We start from the raw sequence: 21511 nt of genomic DNA on the forward strand, positions 1-21511 counted from the left end.
TTGCACGCAGATTTTTTATTTGAAAAACGTCATTTGTATTTGTAAACATATTTATATATTTAGTTTAAGACAGATTGGTATCTTCAAAAAGAATATATATTAAATTATAATCAATTATAATCTCCAAGTTTATTTCAATATACTGAAAATACATGGTTTTTTTTTGTTTGGTTGGTTATTTTTCTAAAAGCGTCACTTGTACATCTAGTCTCTAAAATTCTCACGAAGAACGTGAAGTGGTAGTTAATGAAGAGCGTATTTGTAAGGTGGGTGAACTAGAGTGCCACATTATTTTCTGTTGAATTACAACACGAACTGGTTAAATCAATTTCGTATATTAAGGTAAGTAAGAACATTTTTCATACTTGCAGTCCTATTAAATACTTATACGTAATGTCTTTAGGATTATTGTTTAGTTAATTTTGAAACAGCTTCCCCTTCAGTCTCTCCACCCACATTGCCTTTTGTCCTCTTGGTACGGTCCTTCATCACTTTTCTGATCACTTTTCTACATCCCTTGGCCCACTTGGGTACAGTCCGGTTTAGTAGACACGATTTAAATTATAGAGGGGAGGTAGTGTAGTTGTGGGTTGGGACCAAATTTTCGTACCCAAGTGGTTCGCAAAAGTCTCACCGTGTTGTTATTGGCATGTTTTATTATCATCGGAGGAAATGATATTTCCAATGTAGCATTGTGTGGTGGAAACGCGACGTAGTATTTAGTATATTGTGATTACATTATGCTTTTCAACATGGTTATCTAAACGTCTCTGAATATGACTAAATCAGTAAATTGTAAATATTTTATAAGAGTGTTTACACAACCTTAAGGCCTAGGTATGTTTTTACATTTGCAAGGTACTACAACTTACAAGCTTACACAGACGTTAACTTACACTACACTGCTACTGTAAAGTATGCATGCTTTCAGTTGTTAATCTTAGTATGTTCAAGGTATAGTCTTCCAGTTTATTATTAGTTTTAGTTAATAACTCATTGAGGCAGTCAAGAGTTTTCAAATTTAAGTTAAAAGTTATTAGCATAGATTATGAGATATTAATATAAAACCTAAAATGAGACCGTCCTTCAGTTTAACTTTTAGCATCAAGAAAAGTAAGACGTAAGCCTTGTAATTTTAATTTATGGACATGACAATGACATAACTTCTGTAACTATTTTGTAGATTATGATATTAAAAAATTTATAATGCTTGTAACTGTAAGTTGATAATGTAGTTCTTGTGCTTCCCAAATAGTATTGTGGAAGAAAGTGTACAAGTAAAACTATACTAATATTGTATACAGTTAATTTCCATGTTTTAAGGTCTGTTGATTATTGTACTTTGTAGGACTAGGAGTGATTATATAATATTTTAAAATAATAACCTTTATAAAGGCAAGAAAGTGGAAACTAGATTATGAAAAGGAACTTGCTATTTTGTAAACAGTGTAGAGAACAGAAAATTTTATTTATTTATATCTTTGTAATTTGTAAATAAAAATATCACTTACCAGAAGCATCTTGAATGTTTATAGCATTGGTATGGCCATTATTTCAAATTGAGAAAGTTGGTAGACATTATTAACATATTTATTGAACATTTGATTTGTAATGAAGTAATATATGTTAATGTAACACCGAATATAACATACAGCAAACATGGAAACATTTGATTCTTTAAAGTTGTCCTTGCACACCCACTCCTGGGAAAAAAAGTAAATGTTTTTCTGATGGAAGCTTCAATGATGAAAGAGTAAGGTGATTAGATAAGTATTTTAGAGAAGATGTATTCACTTTTTGAAAACAACCATGAACAAAATGAAGCGTAGATGAGATCTACAAATATAATCAAGCTTAGTGAATTACAGATTTACTGAATACAAGACTAAAAGTTTTGATAGTCAAAGATATAGAAGGAGCATTTAAAAGTGGAAGTAGCATGGGTAACAAAGATGTACAACATTTAGAAACTTGTGTCAGAGCTGTGGTACAAATTGAAACCTACATGCACTTCTTGAATTGGTATTTTCTATTGTGGAGCAGTTACACAATGTATTATAGTGGACCAAACAAAAACAGTTTATTAACTATAACAAAAATTCAAAGAAAAACTTTAAACAATTAAATACAAATATAATCACTTACAGAAAAAAAAAGTTATTAAACCAGTGCCTGGCCAGGATAAGGTACAAATATTGATAAATAATACAATATAAATCTCAATGTTATTAATTTCAATAAATATCAAAGGAATTAGGAAAAAGAACTGGAAGAAATAAAAAACCTAATTCATCAAAGAATAATACAATATTCCCAGAAAAAAAAAAACACTTTCCAATATGAAGAACGATATCAAGCAATAATTCTTTCTACCTATGTTTTGTGAAGTAACTCATTTTCAAGATCAAGGAAGGCTTTAGGTCTCATGTGACTTGCTATTACCATAAATCTACCTAATCTTATACAATATTAACATCTGTACATCACAACTATAGGAAGCTTGTGTCAGATTCTTAATACATAAATACTCAAAATCAATGTGCTTTAGATAGAAGGTAGGTGAATTAGTGCTTTTTTTTTTGTAACTAGAAATTCATAGGTGAACTGAATGACAGAAGGAATAATAAATGAATTGCCAACAAAACCATAACATAAAAAGTAGAATTCACTATCTTGCAGTATTGGGTTAAAGAAGAAGGCATGCAAAATGATATATTTGATCTTTGATACAAATAACGTATGAACCAGTACTTAATTCAACTGAAATTGGTTAATTTATAATATTACAAAAACTTTAGTGGCTTTTAAGATAATTGATATACCCTAATGATATTTCAGTAAAAAAAATTAGTAAGACTAAAGGATAAAATCTTATAATATGGAAATTCTGACATGACTTCAGTTAAGGCAGTGTTATTTTTCTGACTAGGGTATAGGGTGACTCCATAAATTGGTGGTGTGCCAGAAATTTGGCTCCACCCATGAAGGGAAAAATCAAGCAGTAGTTCAGGGTCTGCTTTGGTCCTTAGAAGATGGAGGGTTTTAAGATGTTCTATCATGAAATCTGATGCTCTCCTTCAATCAAAATATATTTAAATGAAACTAATATTTATTTCAATATGCTTCTAAACTGTTGAAGAAAATATTAAAGGTCATAACAACAGGAACAAAACTTTTGTGGTAATAGAATAAACCTCTTAAAAAGCAAAATTACTTTTACTCTTTTAGAAAATTTATTTACACTTGTTTCAGTTTTATACTTCGTAAATATGAATTATTGATTAATGCCAATAAATGAAATGCAAATGTCACAAAATTCAAGTCTGTTATCATGAATGTAGAATTTTCACCAGTTGTACATTATAAACCTTTTTGACAATAGATTAAATGAATTATAAATGCTAAGTCTTTCTCTAACATGGAGCTTACAACAGCTGCTCAAAGAATCTGCATTAGGAAGAAAATGTTTTGGAGAAATAAAATGCTACTGTATTGAGCAAAATTGTATACAGATTATTACCTTGGCAAAACCTGATCAATAGTGACATAAAGAGAAGTTCATAGCTGCAATGGGTCAACTTACAGAGCTGAAACATTCTAAAACAGGTTGTGCCTGGTACACAGTTTATTAAAGTCAATGATGCACTTACACAGCCATGTACTGTTGATACTGTGCCACAGTTTTCTGATAAGGTGTTCAGCCTATGGAATAGTTTGCCTTCAGCTGTTGTGGAAAATACATTAATGAAAGAACTTAAGAGGAGTTTTGATGAGTATTGAGACTTGTGTGTACAGAGACACCATCATCCCTTGAAAGTATAATTATCAATGACTTGTTTCTTACTTGATTTTCGTTCTTTCAACAGTTTTAATTACTACAACTAATGTCCCTTTAACTTTCTCTATTAGTCTGTTTTTATTGTGGTTACTGTAGTAAAATGCAAAACATTCAGTTATCAATACGTATGGTAGTTGTTGCCATGTTTCAAAGTCATAGTCTCATAGCAGAGTATTACTGGTAAAAATAGGGGAACTGCACACCTACCTTTCAGAAAAGTAAAAATGTAAACCATTAATTAATTTTCCTGTTAACTTCAAAATTCTGCACATAGAAACCAGACAACCACATCTTAAGGTGACTCATTCCAAAGGCCAACAACCTTGTTAGAAAAAGAAAACTATTATTTGAAGATTACTCTTACCATGCCAAAATTTGTCTCTCCTTGTCCTATTATTTTCATCATAAAGTATGAAAAAATATGATGCATTGACACAATGAATTCCCTTAACAGTTTTAAATGCTTTAATCATATCATGTCTATCTTTTTTTTCAAGAGAAAATTTCAGAGATCTTAACCTGGCTTTGTACAATCAAAATCCTTTTGTAAAGCAGCACTATCCTCTTTATAGCCAGCAACATCCAAAACCTCAATATCATCAACAAATTTAAGTAGTTTATTGACCATTCCTTCATGTACGTTATTGATGTAAATCAAAAGGAATGAGGGTTCCAACACTGAACACATTAATCCAGTTTGATAAAACTCCATCTATAACAACTTTCTTCCTTCCAACCAGTTTTTTTATAAAATGAGTCAACCTATCTTTTACATTTACAGAAATAAGTTTTTAACAAGCTTTTATGTGACATCTTGTCAGATGTTTTCTGAAAATCCAGATACAGCAAATCCACATTCATATACAGAAATAGAAATTTCTTTTTAAAGAATGTCAAAATATTAGTAAAGCTAGATTTTCCCTAGTGAAACCATGTTGATTATCCAACAAAATTTTATACTTTGAACGACTGCAAAGCAATTTTTATCAGACTTTCAAAAACGTTTTTTTTACACCACTGATGTAAGACTAACAGTCTTATAATTACTGTGACAATCTTCATTATCTCCTTTCAAAAGAGAAATGACTATAGCTAGCTCCTAATCATCTGGCACCTGCCCTCTATTCAAAGACTTGCAAAAATAATGGTAAGTGACTCATGTGTATAATTCTTAACCTCCTTTAAAACCCTTGAAGAAATACAACCTGGTCCAAATGTTTTATCGTTCTTTAAGCATCCCTGTTTTTTTTAACAAACTCAGAATTAATGTGATCATTTTGTTTTCATCTACCAACTATTAAGGATGAGAATATCAGTGAAAATCAAAGAAAAAAATAGAATGTAATAACCCAGCCATCTCTTAATCATGAGACAAAAAAAAAGTTATTTTCTCATTACTGAAATACCCTACACCCATCTTAACATTTTACTTACTGTTGATGTTAGTTTTTACATTATCAGCCAACCTTTTGTCATATAATTTTTCGATTTCCTGTTTAACCAATTCTTTTGATCTTCTTTACTCTTTTAAGTCTTCTTTCATAACAGTCAATTTTAAACTTCTTAAATTTATGATACATTTCTTTAATTTTATCCCTTATATCCTTTGTGAGCTAACCTGTTTTTTGCAGCTGCCACTCTTTTTCTTCCTATAAGAAAGATGTTTATCTTGAGTATTCAAGAATTTATTTAAAAATTTTCCCACATTTGCACAATGCTTCCAATTAATTCAGTTGTCCAATTCACAACAAATAAGTCTTGTCATCCCTTAAAAAGTTGCTTTTGTAACCAAAATCTCACTATTCCTTATCTCCATATGCAGTAAAACATCAAGCCTAATTCAGCAATGATAACCTGCACCCAGATGTTCATCAGTCTCAACTCTGTCATTTCTGTATTAGACATTAACAATAAAACTAAAATAGCACTGTTCCTAGTAGATTCCTAGACCAGTTGATGGAAAAAGTCATCCTTCATGCTTTCTAAATCCTTTCCCCTTCATTGTTTGATTCTTAACATTTCTTAATCTATATGCCTGAAATTAATATCATCCATAATGAAACCAGGCAAAGAGAGTAAACGTGACTAAATGAAAATTACTATTGTAACTTTTTTTTTCAATTCCTACCATACTGTATGTATAGATGTAGATGTATATAGTATGCATATAATTGTAATAGTACAGATATTATGCTTTTCATTAAGTTTCAATTTTCTGTAATTACCTAAAAGTGCAGCATAAAGGTCAGTTAAATTCTCTTAATATCATGGATTTCATTATGTTAACAGTTATATTATATGAAATACTAGTGTATAGTATGTTAAAAGTGATGGGACAAGTACCCACACCTCACCCTAACCTCACATTTCATAGCTAACCAATATAAATAAATTTTGCAAAATCAAGCTTGACCAACAAAGAGGCAGAAAAGTGCAGTTCAAGTAGTCAACACTGTTGGTAAATTCCTTTGGGAACCAATCAAAATTAAGATTATTCATGAAATAAAATAAAATGTATAGACAACAAAACTTGAAAATTTGATTAAAGTGGTATGTTTTTTATTAAAACTGTTAGTGATATAACAGAAAGTAGCTTAATTCAGAAACAATTTAAATTTATATTTTTACTTGAATGATAAATTTTATGCACTTGTCTCTAGGCTAACTGATCCCACACTATGTCTTTATTTTAGGTTTATTATACCAACACTCACTATGTTTATAAAGGTTTCACAGCTCACGACCTCCTTTCACCCCTGTCACCAAAATCGTAATGGGCAGACAGTAATAAAACTATTCTATTTGGATGAATGCATTTTGCCCTCCTATTTTGAGAAGTCAAACATGATGTGACACACACTGGCTTTTATATAGGTTAGATTTATTAGATTTAAGAAGACTGATGAAATACGTTGTGCAAAATATTTTTGGGAAAAAATTATGTCATTTGCCTAATATTTGTACAGCTTGATAATAAATCTATAGTGTCTCAGCATCCTCATTATAATTTGAAGTACCCAAGAGTTTGTTGCCATCACCAAATTTTGGAAGCTTATTAATTATAATCCCAACAATATCATTAATGTAACTGAGAAAAAGCAAATGACTAAACAGTCATATTTGAGACATACAAGTAATTATAAAGAACCAGTTTGACTATATTCCTTTAACAACAACCTTTTTGTTTTCTCCTATCCAACCACCCTGCAATTAACTAGTTTTTTCTCAACCCTCCATTGATCTGAATTTTTTTAGCTATTTCTGTTTGACACCTTATAAAGAACTTTTTGAATATCTAAGTGCATCGATTCACATCCTTTCCATCAACCAAATGACAACTATCATCCTTAATAAAAGTGAAATGATTACTTAGAAAATATTTTTATTCTGTGTTGCTCTAGTTTATTGTCTCTTCCCCCACCTCTGGTTCTAAATTACCTTGCCCTTATGGGATCATGCACTATTGTAGTTGCCATGTTTTTTCATAAATATGTTTGGTTATGAATACCAAGGTTTTCTCTAAGCATCCTCAAAAGTGGTTCAAGTGGCAAATTCTGAAATTTTAAACCTTGTCACTAAACATGGTATAACTAAGAAATAGACACTTCAGCTCTATAAACAAAGTATAAGGCCCATAATTCAAAGTATTAAAATGTACCTGTTAATATGGCAACTAGTCTTTTCTAAGTAATGGTTCATGTAAAATAACAGTTTTTGGCCATCATTCTGGTTGAATAAGAAACTTTTTCCTAAATGAAAAATTCTTTAATTCCTCCAAACATTAGAATAAATCTAAAATCCTATTTTGTTAGACACTAATGAGCTAGCATGTCTTCAAAAACAACAAGCTAAAAAAATGGTTGAAAAGTTTGCTGAGGTAAATATAAGAACATAAGTATATAAACAGAGTGAATACAGAGGGTTCAGCAATAATTTAAGTGAACACTTGGTCAAAATGAACAATATAGTGCCATTCACAAGGCAGCTGTGTGGAGATTAAGAGTTGCAGGCATGCTTGTCTCATGACTTAGTGAATTAGTATGGCTCATTGCTAGCCAGGGCCCAACTTAACAAGAGAAAATATAGCTGTCACTACCATGCTGTCTCCTGGTTAACTAGAATTAATCTGCTAATCCAAAGACTGACCAGGTAGGAGGCAACTTTTATCAAACCATTGGCAGAAAAATATTGGATAATGATGGACTCCAAAAAGTGTTTTGTTGCAAAAGTATTGCATAGATTATTTTACTTAAATTTACATCAGTTACAAAGAAAATGAATTTGCACACACCAAAATCATACCTTGATAACATACAAAAATAGAAAACAGAAAGGATAAGGCTAGAAAAATTGCATTGTGAACTTTGAAGCGTTTTCATAAAATAGATGTATGTATCATTTTTCCAAATTAAAACCTTTGAAATTATATATTAAAATTGCTTCCATGTATTGTTTATTCTGTGGATTGAATGTGTTCAAGTAGAGTTTTTGCAGCACTGTTCAGACAACAATTGCAAAAGTTAATTGGATATCATAGGGCTATTCTGTAAACAGTATAATGAGAGAACCCAAGATTTGAAAAAGACATGATGCTTCAGGTAAGACAGTTACCTTTTTCTAGTAGGACTGTTATCTTGTGGAATGAGTTGCTGTTGGTAGTATTGGAGACTAGCACGTTACAAGAATTTAAAGAGTGAAATTGAGGATTTCCTGAAAAATTATAGGTGAATTGAACATTTTCCTTCCACTGCAGTGGACATCCTTGAAGGACCAAATGGTTTCTTGTAATCTGTATGTTGTTGTTGTAATGGTGTCTATCACTCAGCAGTTTCTTTTTTTATTAATTCTCTTTCTTGTTTTTATACAAAAGTCCAGTTCACTTAATGAGATGAAAGTAATTTATATTTTACTAAATCTTATACAAACACCATGGAATCTAAGTCCATGATATAGGCCTAGCTTTATAACTTGCAGTACAAGTGATAATGAGCAAACATGCTATCTCAAGAATTTACAATCCTATGACTTAAGCCTCATTAAATTGCTGATCAACTATCTTATCCATATTTGACACGTACTCTGTCTTATTTTTATGCAGAAATTTTCCCAAGTACAAAAACTTTTGAGATGTCATATCAAATCTATACTCTTAGAAAATTCCTAGACATTACATGTCATCATTCTATTTTGCCAAAACTTCTTTTAGTAAGCAAAACATTTAAATTAAAAATCTAGTTCACAACACTGTCCTCTTCTTTGATTATTAAATCCCCATGACAATCCTTTTTCTCAAGTGAAATGGTATTTAAAATTCCATAATTATGTGTAAAATAGATCTTTACAATTAAAAACATTAGTGTTTATTATATTTATTGAACTCTTACTGAAGTATACAAAACACAAATTACAGTTTTAACTTTGACCAAGAAGACTATTTTATTCTGTACTGATTGATAGTGTTTAAACTGTGCTGTTATAAAATCATTTTAGTTGTTTTCCGTGGGTCATGGTATGAAAATGGGATGATCACTTGCTGTTTTTTAGTCACTTGGGGAAATATTTTCAGGTAGATGGTTGAGGGATTCTGCTTGTGGCTCTACCCTTGGTGACACTGATAATGATTTCAACAAGAACCTTTCAGCAGATCAATTTACTTCTGATGAAGTATTTACTAAGATTAAGCAGTTGGTTGTTCTACCTATCAGCATCCTTCCAAAGACAATCATGAGGAATGACCCTTGGTTTATAGCACCTGTTGTTCTAAATTCTGGTTTGTTGCAATCTAAGTCAGCAATCTTTATTATCTTGGGTACCCATTTTTGTTTTACAAAGTCCAATCTCTCATAGTGTAATTGTCATGCAGTGCATGGGAATTTCTTGGTCACAGATCATAAAACTAGTCTAAACTCATATCTGTGTTTCTACATGAAGTTGGTTCCCAGTGTGTGCTCTTCCTCAGTTACCCATGCATCATGTTGTACAGAGAAACTTCCCACAGTGAGGTGACTTCTAACTATTCATGCTGAGACTTTATTTCCACTTACTGTTCAGATTAAACCATTTTTTCTTCTTGTCTAGAGGCAATTTCCCACTTTCCATTGCCAGATCAAATTTAATAATTGTACAAGCTTAACTGTAGATCCAGTGTCAATCATCATATTACAAGGCTTTCCATCAATAAACCTCAGTGATTCAGTAACTAGTTTCTTTAAGTAATGCACTTCTTATTTATATTTGATAGTTAAAGTATTTTTATCCTCAAGATATCATCTCCTTGGTTTAATATTAATGATATTTCAACCACAGTCTCTGATTTATTGTCCTTGGGAGCAGTTTCTATGAATCTGTCCTTTTTAAGCTATAATTGAAATACCATTTGGCTTGTGGTTTATTTTCTCTATCCTGAATAAACAGCTTCATAATTAAAAGCTTTTGTCTACAGTTACTGGCAGTATGCCCTTTTAAGTTGTCTGGAATACTTCTTCCATTCTGAGGTAACAGTTGTTTGAGCTCTTCTAGACCTTTACCAAAAAGAGGAAATTGGTGTTATGTATACTATTTGATCTGATAAATTAATAACTTAGGAATGGTGAATTTATTTGTTTGTTTGTAACTTTAATCAAGTTAAGTTCCATCACCTACTAGACAGTCTACTTCACATCCTCATCCACAGTGACATTTATGAATTGATAATGTGCCTTTGAAACTATCATTTCATGTGGAGTATCAGGATAAGATAAATAACTGGGCAAATCTTTCCACACCTTCTATAAGTTCGGGCAAAGTCTCATCTTTCCACCTTACTTTGCTCTTCAACATTTCTTTGGGAACTTCCTTCTGATGTGGGCCCAGCATGGCCAGGTGGTTAGGGTGCTTGACTTGCAATCTGAGGGTCACAGGTTTATGACTTTCCATCCCATGAAACATGTTCACCCTTTCTGCCATGAGGCATTATAATATGCTGGTCAATCCTACTATTTATTGGTAAAAGTGTAGCCCAAGAGTTGGTAGTGGGTGGTGATGATTAGCTGCCTTCCCTCCAGTCTTTCACTGCTAAATTAAGGATGCCTAGTGCAGATAGCCCTCATAGTTTGCATGAAATTCCAAACCAACCTTCTGATATGTTACTCCAAATCTGTTCAGTATCTGTATCCAAATCTGTATAGTCAATGCTTCATAGTTATCAAGACTTAGCTGTAATATTGTTAAGGCAGGTCCTATTAAATTAAACTGCAAGATGAAAGGCTATTTGCTCATTACTTCATTTATTCACTATAGAAATTATTTCAAACTGAACCTGACATGCCTCCCATGATATTTTTTTACCATAATATTTTGATTTCCAAATTGGGGGATATTGTTGAACTGGTCAGCTAAATGATGGAACAGAATGAGGTAGTGGTGTAGCAGTATAGTCAAATAAGATCCTGCAGTCATATGTAGCACACCAGTAGTGGTAAAAATTTTGACCAAATGGGTTTTTGTGTTCCATATTTCACAGTTAATGGTGTTTCAGGTTGTAATTCTTGAGCAGATGTGGACAGAGGTGTGGTTGGTTTGGTCCTTGCATATGCCAGTTCAGTTTCCAGATGTTTTTGTTCTTAATTTTTCTCTAAATCTTACTTCCATTACAATACCTTACAATAATGGCTATTCTCGATTAATGCTGCCCTCTATATGCTCTTTTTTTTTTTTGCTCACCACTAGCCTTAACACTTCCACCTACTTTCATATGTTTCATGTGGTACAGCTGCACTGTAGCATGTGACAACCCTCCACCAACAGGAGTGCAACACACTCTCCTGATACAGCTAGCTCCCTCTTGATTATAGTCTAACCTGACATCTCGTTTTGGCACTGAAGTGTTTTGAAGTTTTCTTGATGCCCTTTGAGGTTTTACAAAATTTTATTATATTTGTACTCAGTTTTTGAACCTAACATTCAACTTCAATATATCTAACAGCAGTTTAGTACTAGTTGAATTTTTTTTTGTGAAATTTTTATTTTCAATTCGTTTTTTACCAAGATTTTATGTCTTGGTGTACTTATCCACTCGAAATTCACTTATCAATTCATAGTTTATTATCACAACAACTTCAACTTTTACAACTACCATGGTTCAACCACCTGTTACTGTGACCATAGATACAACATGATCGGCAAAGGAAGTTTTGGCTTTCGTCCATCAGGAAATAGTTGTTCATGCAGGCTGGAGGCTCTCTTGACCCTCAATCAGTTCTTCCCTACCCTGGAGACACTGGACAGGAGGATGAAGACTTGGACAACCTTCTCCCTCCTTTTTTCTTTTACATGCAATCTTTGTCAGCTGAAATTGATGCTCCTAGACCTTCATTGGATTTTCTGGAATTAGTAACAGGTTTGTTATGTTTTGTCCTTATCCCTAGTGTCATATGACTCCTCCCCTTCATATTTACATACACACCTGCTCCAAAATTTTTTGTTTTTCCTCCCTCTCCAACTATCAGGGTCTATGCTGAGTGTTTTACCGACCAATTATGTGTGGGGATTATCATGCTGCATCCCCCTTGCTCTTCTGAGGCTCATGCTTTGGCCTACCATCAGGTTTCAACAGTTGGACTCGTTAATCCCAGTTTGGGGGTTTGGACCATGGTACCTCAGTCCAATTCTCCCAGGCACAGTTATCCCACCTTCATTTAGCCTTAACCTCTTTCTTTTGCTACCTCTCTTTTCCTTTCACCTTTTGCCTGAGGCTGTCGTAGCCCTGAGGGGTTTTCAGGGGGTGGGGTGTTCCCTATTGTTGTCCATATTGATGCATTTGTTTCCTGCAGTCCTGTCCCTTCACGCTTGGCTCTTGTGTTGTTGGTATTTTGGGGGAGGAGATGCCCTACTAGTGTGGGTGTGTTTGCCCCCACATTGTTAAGATTGCTGGATTAGAAGCTGAATGTAATCCTACATTCCCTGCCACTTCCTCCGTTTGAGTCTTTGGCAGATTGTTCCCTTAACAATCTTTCCTTGAAAGCATGTTTTCTCATCCTTTAAGTCTCTGGGCATCATTTGATGTGTTTACCATCAGTGCCTCATGCATCCTCTATCATAGCACTTTTGTCATCCTCATTCCTGATAGGGCCTTCCTTCTCAAGACATCAGCAGTTCATAATGGTAATTTTGCATTAATTCCTATTTCCCTACTCTCCATTTCTCATTTGTATTCCTGTTCCAATCTGGATCTACTCCTGTGTCCATTCCAAGCTTTATGATGTTATGTGGCATGCATTGGCTTCCTTCTGTGGTTGCCATTCTTAACTCTATCTATTGGAATCCTTCTATATCCAGAGACCTTTCCCCAATTAACCTTACAATTTGGATTTGCCAACTTATTAATTTGGCTTATTCCTCCATATCCTTCCATGACTATAGCCTTTTCCAAGTTTCATCTCACTAGATTCATCATTTCACCATGTCCCTGGCTGTTCATTTTTTCTGTCCATTAGAGGAGATCATCTGAGCTAGCATGAGGATCACTCCTCACACATTCATTTCATATTACTTTTTTATTTGGCCATCTCCTCCTTGACTAGATTCTGTCTGCCTCCTGTTGCAGTCTTACATGCTATAGTGTGACTATAGGTGGGTAAGTTTACTTATCACTTTTTCTATTACAGGGTCCCTTTCTATTGCTTTTTGTTGGATCCCACTCTTTGGTGAGTGTTGCCTGTTGAGGTATACTAAATCTTAAATCCACACTGTACGGCCAATTAGGTCATTAATGCTTATCATTGAGATGAGGTGTTCCAGAAGACCTCTTGTAGGTTCTTCCTCGTGGTGCTTTGCATCATAAACATGTCGGTCCTTGCCACTCCATTGATTGAATAAATCAAGAATGTCCTGTACTTAAAACATAATGTTTTGTGGTCACCCATTTCAGTTTTTCCAGTGCTGCATTCCTGTGGACTCATGAGTCCTTATTACTTACCAGCTCCAAGCTACTTTGGTGGTGGACCATGGAGGGTCCTCCTGAGTGTGCTCAATACCACTCAGTGGAAAGTAATTGGTGGTGTTGTGCTGGTGTAGATGGTATATAACTCTCTATTGTAGATTGGATGTGGAATACCCGGCACCACCTGGCCATGGAATGGAGATGATCCACTATAATGCAATTCACCCCTCCGGCTGGAACCCCTCATCCTACAGCTGCCTGGATGTCGGTTCCAGGTTGGTATGGTGATAGATGAGAGGTAGACCAGCAAACATAAGTCCTCACATGTGAGTGAGCTTGGGGCCCTCTTCATACCACAAACTAGATGATACATGCCCAATGCCACTTTGTTTTGGAATAAATTGAACCTCCACATTGCATTCCACCTTCCTACCATTGTCTGGATTTTGGTTCCCAGGGTGACAGGTCTTGGTCATGTTGGATATACACACATGAGGGCTTGGGTTCTTGGAATGGTTGTGCTCCTTCTCTTCTTGTTCCTGAGTCTGAGCTGACTGGTAGAGGACCTCCTTCCTACCATAGGTGGAATGATCCTTTCCCAGTTCTGCTGGTTTTGGAGGGAGTTTATCTCCTGTTTATGATCCAACATGCCCTAGCCATTCTACACCATTTTGGTTTCAGTTAGTTGAGGACCTCCTCCTCTCGGGGACAGGGCAGACCATTCTCAGTTTCTGTGGTTTCTCCTATTTACAGTTCACATACAAATGGCTGAGGACCCTCCTCCCACCAGGGACAGGATGTTCTTTTCTCAGTTCCAAATGTTTGGGCAGGAGTTGATCTCTCAACTATGGTCAGAAATGCCCTGTCCACTCTGTATCTGGAGCACACATGGCTAATTCTCATATGTGCCTCTTTACCATACCTTTCATGACACTGTAAAGAGTTTATTTTGTTCTGATGTGGTGCGGTCTCCCACAAGTGTGTTTCCTTTTCACAGAGATGTCATACTACGCTGGTTCTCTCTAGAAGCATTATGAAGGGGCCTCATCGAGGTCTTTTTACACCAGTCCCTCCATCAGATCAGTGTGGGACCCTAGCTATTATGTGAGTGTAGATAAGGTATTGTATCAAAAGTTATATTTTTCCTACACAGAAAATGTATTTCCAATAGATACCCTTCCTCCCCACTTCTGATGTTTATGTTCTTGTTGCCTAATCTCAAAGTGAGGTTAAATTCTGTAATCCAGGGGGAGAAAGCTGCACCAGGAGTGTGTCATGCGTCTGTTGGGGAGGGTTTTATCATGCTTTTTCTTGCTATAGTGCAGCTTTACCATGTTAAACACATTGACATAAAGAGGGCAGCATTAATGGAGAAAAGCTATTATGAAGGTATGTATATATCAGAAATACATTTTCTGTGTAGGAAAATTTATTGCATCTCTTTTTTTTTTTTTGTAACACTTCTCCCAAAATTCCTGTTTCTTACCTCTTCATATTCCTTTAATTTTCTATAATTTTCTTCTTGGTCTTCCTTAACTTTCTTGTCTCTCTTCTAATCTTATGCCTTTCTTCTTGTCTCCTATTTCTTTCTTTTTGGTCTCTTTTGTAATTTTCTGTACATTTCTTCTAGGCCTGGCATGGCCACAGGTGGTTAGGACCCTCAACTCGCAATCTTCGGGTCGCGGGTTCGATTCCCTGTCCCACCAAACATGCTCGTCCTTTCAGCAGTGGGGGCATTATAATGTGATGGTCAATCCCACTATTTGTTTGTAAAATAGTAGCACAAGAGTTGGCGGTGGGTGGTGATGACCAGCTGCCTTCACTCTAGTCTTACACTGCTAAATTAGTGGCAGCTAGTGCAGATAGCCCTTGTGTAGCTGTGTGTGAAATGCAAAACAAACAAATATTTCTTCTAATTTAAAATCTCTTCCTCTGTAATCTTCTTTTAACTCTTTCCATATTGGGTAGATGGATGTGATGAGCATTACAACCACAAAGTAACCATCAGGGTTTCCATAATATAACCTTTAATATATGTGTATTTTTGCAAAATTTGATAGTCTTTCAGCAACCATTACAAGTCTTTTGTACACCGAAAAAAAAAGAAGATTTTTTTATATTTAATATTTTTACTAAAGACTTATGAATGAATATATGGAGTCAGAGTGTAGATTATTCTGAGTGCAAAGTGATTTTCATGTTAAGATTAAATATATTTTTCATCATCTGAAAATTTTTATATTTAATTTATGTAACCTCTAAAACCTCTCAAATATATATAATTTTTTTTCAGCAAAACTTTGTATTTTATCTGTTATTTTCTCTACTCTACCTACATACACACACAGTCTATTTGACCAACATTGCAACCACCATAAAAAAATAGGAAATAAATCTAAATTGCCACTTTTTCTTTCTAGAATAACTATAAATTCTAACTGAAAACTACAATGATTTATCCTAAATAGCTCAAGGATCAAAACAATTTACACCTGTTTTTACTTAATTTTATTGTTTTATTGCCCTTTGCACCATGTCTAAGTAACACTTCTGCCATACAAATTGTAAATAACTCAACAAATGTGTAACAAATATTACTGTATTGAATGACATAATGCATGAGCTGCAAACAAGCATACCTCATGAAAAGTTTTTTATCATTATTATTTTTGTTCATTATCTTACTTAATCTAACCTACTAAGTTTCTAATTTTTTTACATTTTAGTTACTTTCATAACAATAAATAAAAAACATACATGAAAAACAAGATATATATAGTACTTACCTGTGACCTCTTGTTTTTTTGCTGTTGGTTGCCCATGAAATTTAAGCCTACTTTTTTCTTTTTTATAATGGACCTACAAAGTACACTAAAAAATTTTTGTTACTTAAATAATACACCTAAGAATACAGAATAATAAAACACACAAAACAAACAATGTCATATAACTGTTATAATTTAATTGGCTTTCTAACTAAGACCCAGGTGCTTCAAATAATTCCTTTAGCTTGTTGATCTTAACACCACAAGTTAGATTTTCAAACTGAGGACAAAATTGATAATACTCTTCACTGAAAACAGTGTACAATTATATGTCAATCGGTAGATCAAAACTTGGCCTTTCTATTGATTAAAAATGGTATAAAAGCTTAAAAAGATTTATTGGCTACTTGGTTATGTCAAATGGGTCTGATTTTCTAGTTTATTAATCCATAAAGAAAGAATATTGAAGGCTATAAAAATTAGACTTGGCCTTAATAGTATCTATAGTATAATGAGTAATTTACATTAAATTTTGTACATCAGAGAGGGGTGATAAATAAATTAGAGAAGGGGGAAGACCTAGAGAAGAAATGTCATGATCCTCATGCTAAGGAATATTGAGAATTTATTTAAATATTTCCTTATAAAATTAAAACATTAACAATTGTATAATATTAAAATTCATTAATTAACTATATTTTGATTCTAGGTTTATTTGTATACATTGATAATAAAGTAGTTTCATTAAATTTTGAATGTAACTCTGTAAAATGTAATGACATTGGCACTTTGACCTACCCATAGCAAGAGGGTTTCTGCATGGACTACTTTTCACTGTTTAATCATTTTCAAAAATTTTTGAATTGGTCTCAAGCACATGTTGTCATGTTGAATTTGAAATTAAATCTGAATTCTGTTTTATTTTTACAAAAATAATCTCACTCCTGTCATCAGTGTTATAACAATTTCAATTGTTTGGTGCTGTTCATTTGTTAAAATAATACTAATTCCAGGCTACCTAATGAAATTAAAGTAGATTATTTCTTTTATTAAACATTATACAACAACCACAAAGGAATCTCATGTACACAGAATAGACCTAACTCTATAACTTAAATTACAAACAGTGCTTGACAAATGCACTTTCTCAAGAATCTACAATTGCATGACTAGTTCTGGTAAATAATTCATCAATTCTCTTGTATATATTCAACTATCCCTTTCTTGCTTTTATTTTTATATAATGTTTTACTCAAGTTTCAAGAAAATTCAAGACATCACATCATAACTACATTATACCAAAACTCCCTTTAGCAGGTGAAACAAAATTTCCAAATTAAAATGTAAAAACATAGTTCACAACATTATGTTATCATGTCCTGCCAACCATTTCTCCTCTTGAACAACACAACAGCCTTTCTTAAAGAAGATGATGAAAACTGAACACACTGTTCTAAATGAGCTAATAGATGACCACCTTTGACTTGTACTCAATATATATATATATATATAAAAGTACAACTTAAAATATTCTTTGCATTATTACTAGCTAATATACATCTTTTAGAAATTATTTAAATTTTTTTTAGTAACTATATCAACTTCATCTAGAGTTCTCCCATTAATATTATAAAAATAATATTATGACAATGAGTATGCATGACCTTTAATTAAAATTAAAAGGCATCTGCCAGGTATAGCATAATTAATTTCCTATGAAAATTTAAAGTAACAAAGGACCTAGCATAGTAACTTCAGGTACTGTATGATTTTTCCTCATTTATAACAACCTTCTTCCTTCTATAACCCACCTGGTTCTCAGTTCACTTAAATGGCTTATTTCTTGCCTCTTGCTATCTTTTTAAGAAGTTTCCTATATGGCAGCTAAAAGTACTTCATCAAAACAAAGACTATGTATACCAAACCTAGTGCCCAGATTAAGTGTAACATACCCAGAGAAAGTTAGCAGGTCTTTCCCCTTTCTAAATCCATACTGGTTATCTGTGATTATATGAAGTGTGATTCAGTTTTCACACATCCATTCTTCACCTGACTTGCATTTTTTTTATTCAGAGCTCTGTGTCTAACAGTACAACTAATAGAATTTTAAGGTGTATTTATAGAAACATTGACTGTAAGTCAAAAGAGGTAATTATCTCTTTCTACAGTTTTCTAGATAGGTTTCTCTTGGAATACCATGTACAGTTTTGGTATCCATATCTAATAAAGATTATTGAGTTATTGACTGATAAGAAAGGGTTTAACTACAATGTAGGATGATTTCAGGTATGAAAACAATATCTTACAAGGATAGCCTAAGATCTCTTAACTTATTTTCCCTTGAGAAAAGAAGGGTATGAGATGATGTTACTGAAGTATACAAGATTATTTGAGGATTGATATGGTAAAGGCCTCTGATTTCTTTGTGCTTTGTTCTGAAGATAATAGGACAAGAGTTTACTAACCTAAGATTTTAGAAAGACAAGCTCGGCTCCAGTTAAAGACAGTTTTATTCTTCTAACATAGTGTTTGACTTGTGTTTTGATGTAATTTCCTTTGCATAAGTGAGGTCAGCGCTTTACAGGAATTTAAAAGGGGGAGTGGATGATTTCCTGAAAAGTAAGTGGTGGTTTTAAATTTTCATTTTTCTCTAGTGTAGGTGTTGAAAGACAGACTTTCAGGACCACCTTAATAGACAAGATGGTCTCTCATTGTATATGTACATTATGTTAAGGAATATATTACTGTTGGCACTAGTAGAGGCTAGCACTTTACAGGAGTTAGAGGGAAAAAAAAATTACCAAAAAATAAATAGTGGTTTGAATTTTTACTTTATTTAAGAATGATTGTGCTAGGATGATCTTGAACGATCGAACAATCCCTTGTTATCCAAGGATTGCATTATGGTACAGATGTAAGATGTGTTTATTTGAGCTTTTGTGTATATTTTATACTTCAGCATTAACTAACTAAGTTGTCTAAAATGTGTTAAAAGAAATATATTAACTGAAGTGAGTTATGTACTTCTGTTTCCCTATTTCTCAAAGAAATAATAATTATGAAATACTTCATTTGATTTCCAAATATTTGCATATATTTTTACATAAAAAACAGCTTTTATTCTTAAAACATAAAAACTGGTTTGTGACACAAAAAATTGAGTCAGTGAAAGATCGTAAGTTTTTCTTCTTTATTTCACTTTTTATGTAACTTGCAATTCTTGGATTTCAAATTTATTCTGTGTAAGGAAAAAATAATGAAATTTTTTTCACAGCTGTTGAACCTCTGCTTATTTTGTAGCATGTATTATAAGACTAACAGAGTTGCAAGCTAGTTTGTCTGCTAGAAAAATAAGAGGAGATTCTTGTATGAATAACACAAAGAATTATTACCTTGCATGCACTGCCATATAATTTTCTGTGCATATTATTAGCCTTGAACAAATCTCCCAATCTTACAGTGTCAAGGGGTATTGTGCCAGCCTTTGACATAATCATCATTAAACACCAGCCCTCCACCAGTAAGATGGCTACATATCCTCCATGCTTAGTAATCATTGTGAACACTAGAAGCATGTGAACACAGGCTCATTCTTTTCTCAGAACTTTTTGTCATCAGAAGCATTTTGTTTCTATTAGATTTTCCAGAATACTTGTGTTTATATTGTTTTAACCTTTCATTGGTACTTGTCATGTAGTCTTTGCTTTCTTAATTTATTGATTACTATGTGAGAGAATTGTACTAAATTTTTAACTTATATCTTAGAACTTTTATTTCAATTATCTTAAATTTGATTTTTTTTTTTACTGATTTTGTATTTTTGGGCAAATACCCTATTTTCTGTTCCCATTGTTTAATCCAAAATATGGGTTTCATCCAGTACTCTTCAAGGCCTATGCACCATCATCATACTTGGCTTATTTCATTTCTAACTAATAACAAAAACTTCTATGTATTTTTCAAAAAATGGACTATCACAACATCACTTTTATGGTTTAACTCGATTACACATTCATGATACCATGTTTCTGTCATTTCACAGTAGTAATCCAAAACTGTAATGGCGACTGCAGACACTGGTGGTTAGTGTTATTACTATCATTGTGCACCACGTTGTTAGTTCCATTTTGGCCTTGGATCCTAGATTCCTGACCTCTTTCTTCTGTTACTTCATCTTGTGAATGTTTGTTTCATCACTGTTGTTTCCATGCCTGCTTTTGCTTCTCATTCCACCTTTGTGATGTGGATCAGGTAGTCCCACATTTGTCAATCACTGCTTGAATGACACAGATATGTCTTTTTTTTTTGTTGTTTATTTTATTCGTAAGTTGTTGGCTCCTGAATGACCCCTTTTTCACCTAATGCTTTTTCTCAGTTAAGGAATCTCCTCTTTTCCCTTCCTTTTACTTTCTCTCTATCTACTCATCATCATCTCTTACTCAACTTCTTTATTAATTTTCATGCTTCACATTCACTTATAGGCTTTTCATTATGACCCTATCAGCTTTACTGAGACAACTTACACATTACCTATTTTCCACATTGCTCTTAGTTGTTGTTTCTCTTATTTTGCTCATATTAAATTGTTTTGTTTTTTATCCTCTTTTATACTTTGTCAGGTTGCCTTACTTTCTGACTTTCATCTCCCCAATCTTCTCTCCAGGATCTGTCTTGCACCTTTTATTGGGATATCTCTTATAGATTGGCATCTTGAGCAGATGTAGCTCTTCAGCAGTCATCTCTTCTCACTTTGTTTTATTGCCCTTATGGGATCATCCCCACTTCTATTCCTTGTCCTCTTGTTATTATATGCAGTCCCCTCTTTCTTTGAGGGCTGATTGCCTTGGATCTTGGAGGCAATTTGTTTCTCGAGCCTTCCCCTTGCTCCAGTCCTGTGGAAGCTATGTTTTCCAACTTTGTTCACTGGTGGACTCTCTATGCTACAACATATTGTATTCCTCAGGTGCTTTCTCAGAGGGTTTTTTTTTA

At 33.5% G+C, this 21511-nt stretch overlaps 1 protein-coding gene across 1 annotated transcript in view; it reads left to right on the plus strand.

Annotated features, from left to right (window-relative positions):
• The first annotated feature begins 242 nt into the window (after positions 1-242).
• Positions 243-21511, plus strand: part of LOC106465108 (PR domain zinc finger protein 10-like) — a 200661-nt gene continuing 179392 nt past the window's right edge. The window contains exon 1 of the mRNA XM_022392946.1: positions 243-342. The gene's annotated coding sequence lies outside the window, so the exon portion shown is untranslated. The remainder of the gene's footprint in view (positions 343-21511) is intronic.

Source organism: Limulus polyphemus, unplaced genomic scaffold (assembly GCF_000517525.1).
Source record: "Limulus polyphemus unplaced genomic scaffold, Limulus_polyphemus-2.1.2 Scaffold1839, whole genome shotgun sequence".
NCBI lineage: Eukaryota > Metazoa > Arthropoda > Merostomata > Xiphosura > Limulidae > Limulus > Limulus polyphemus.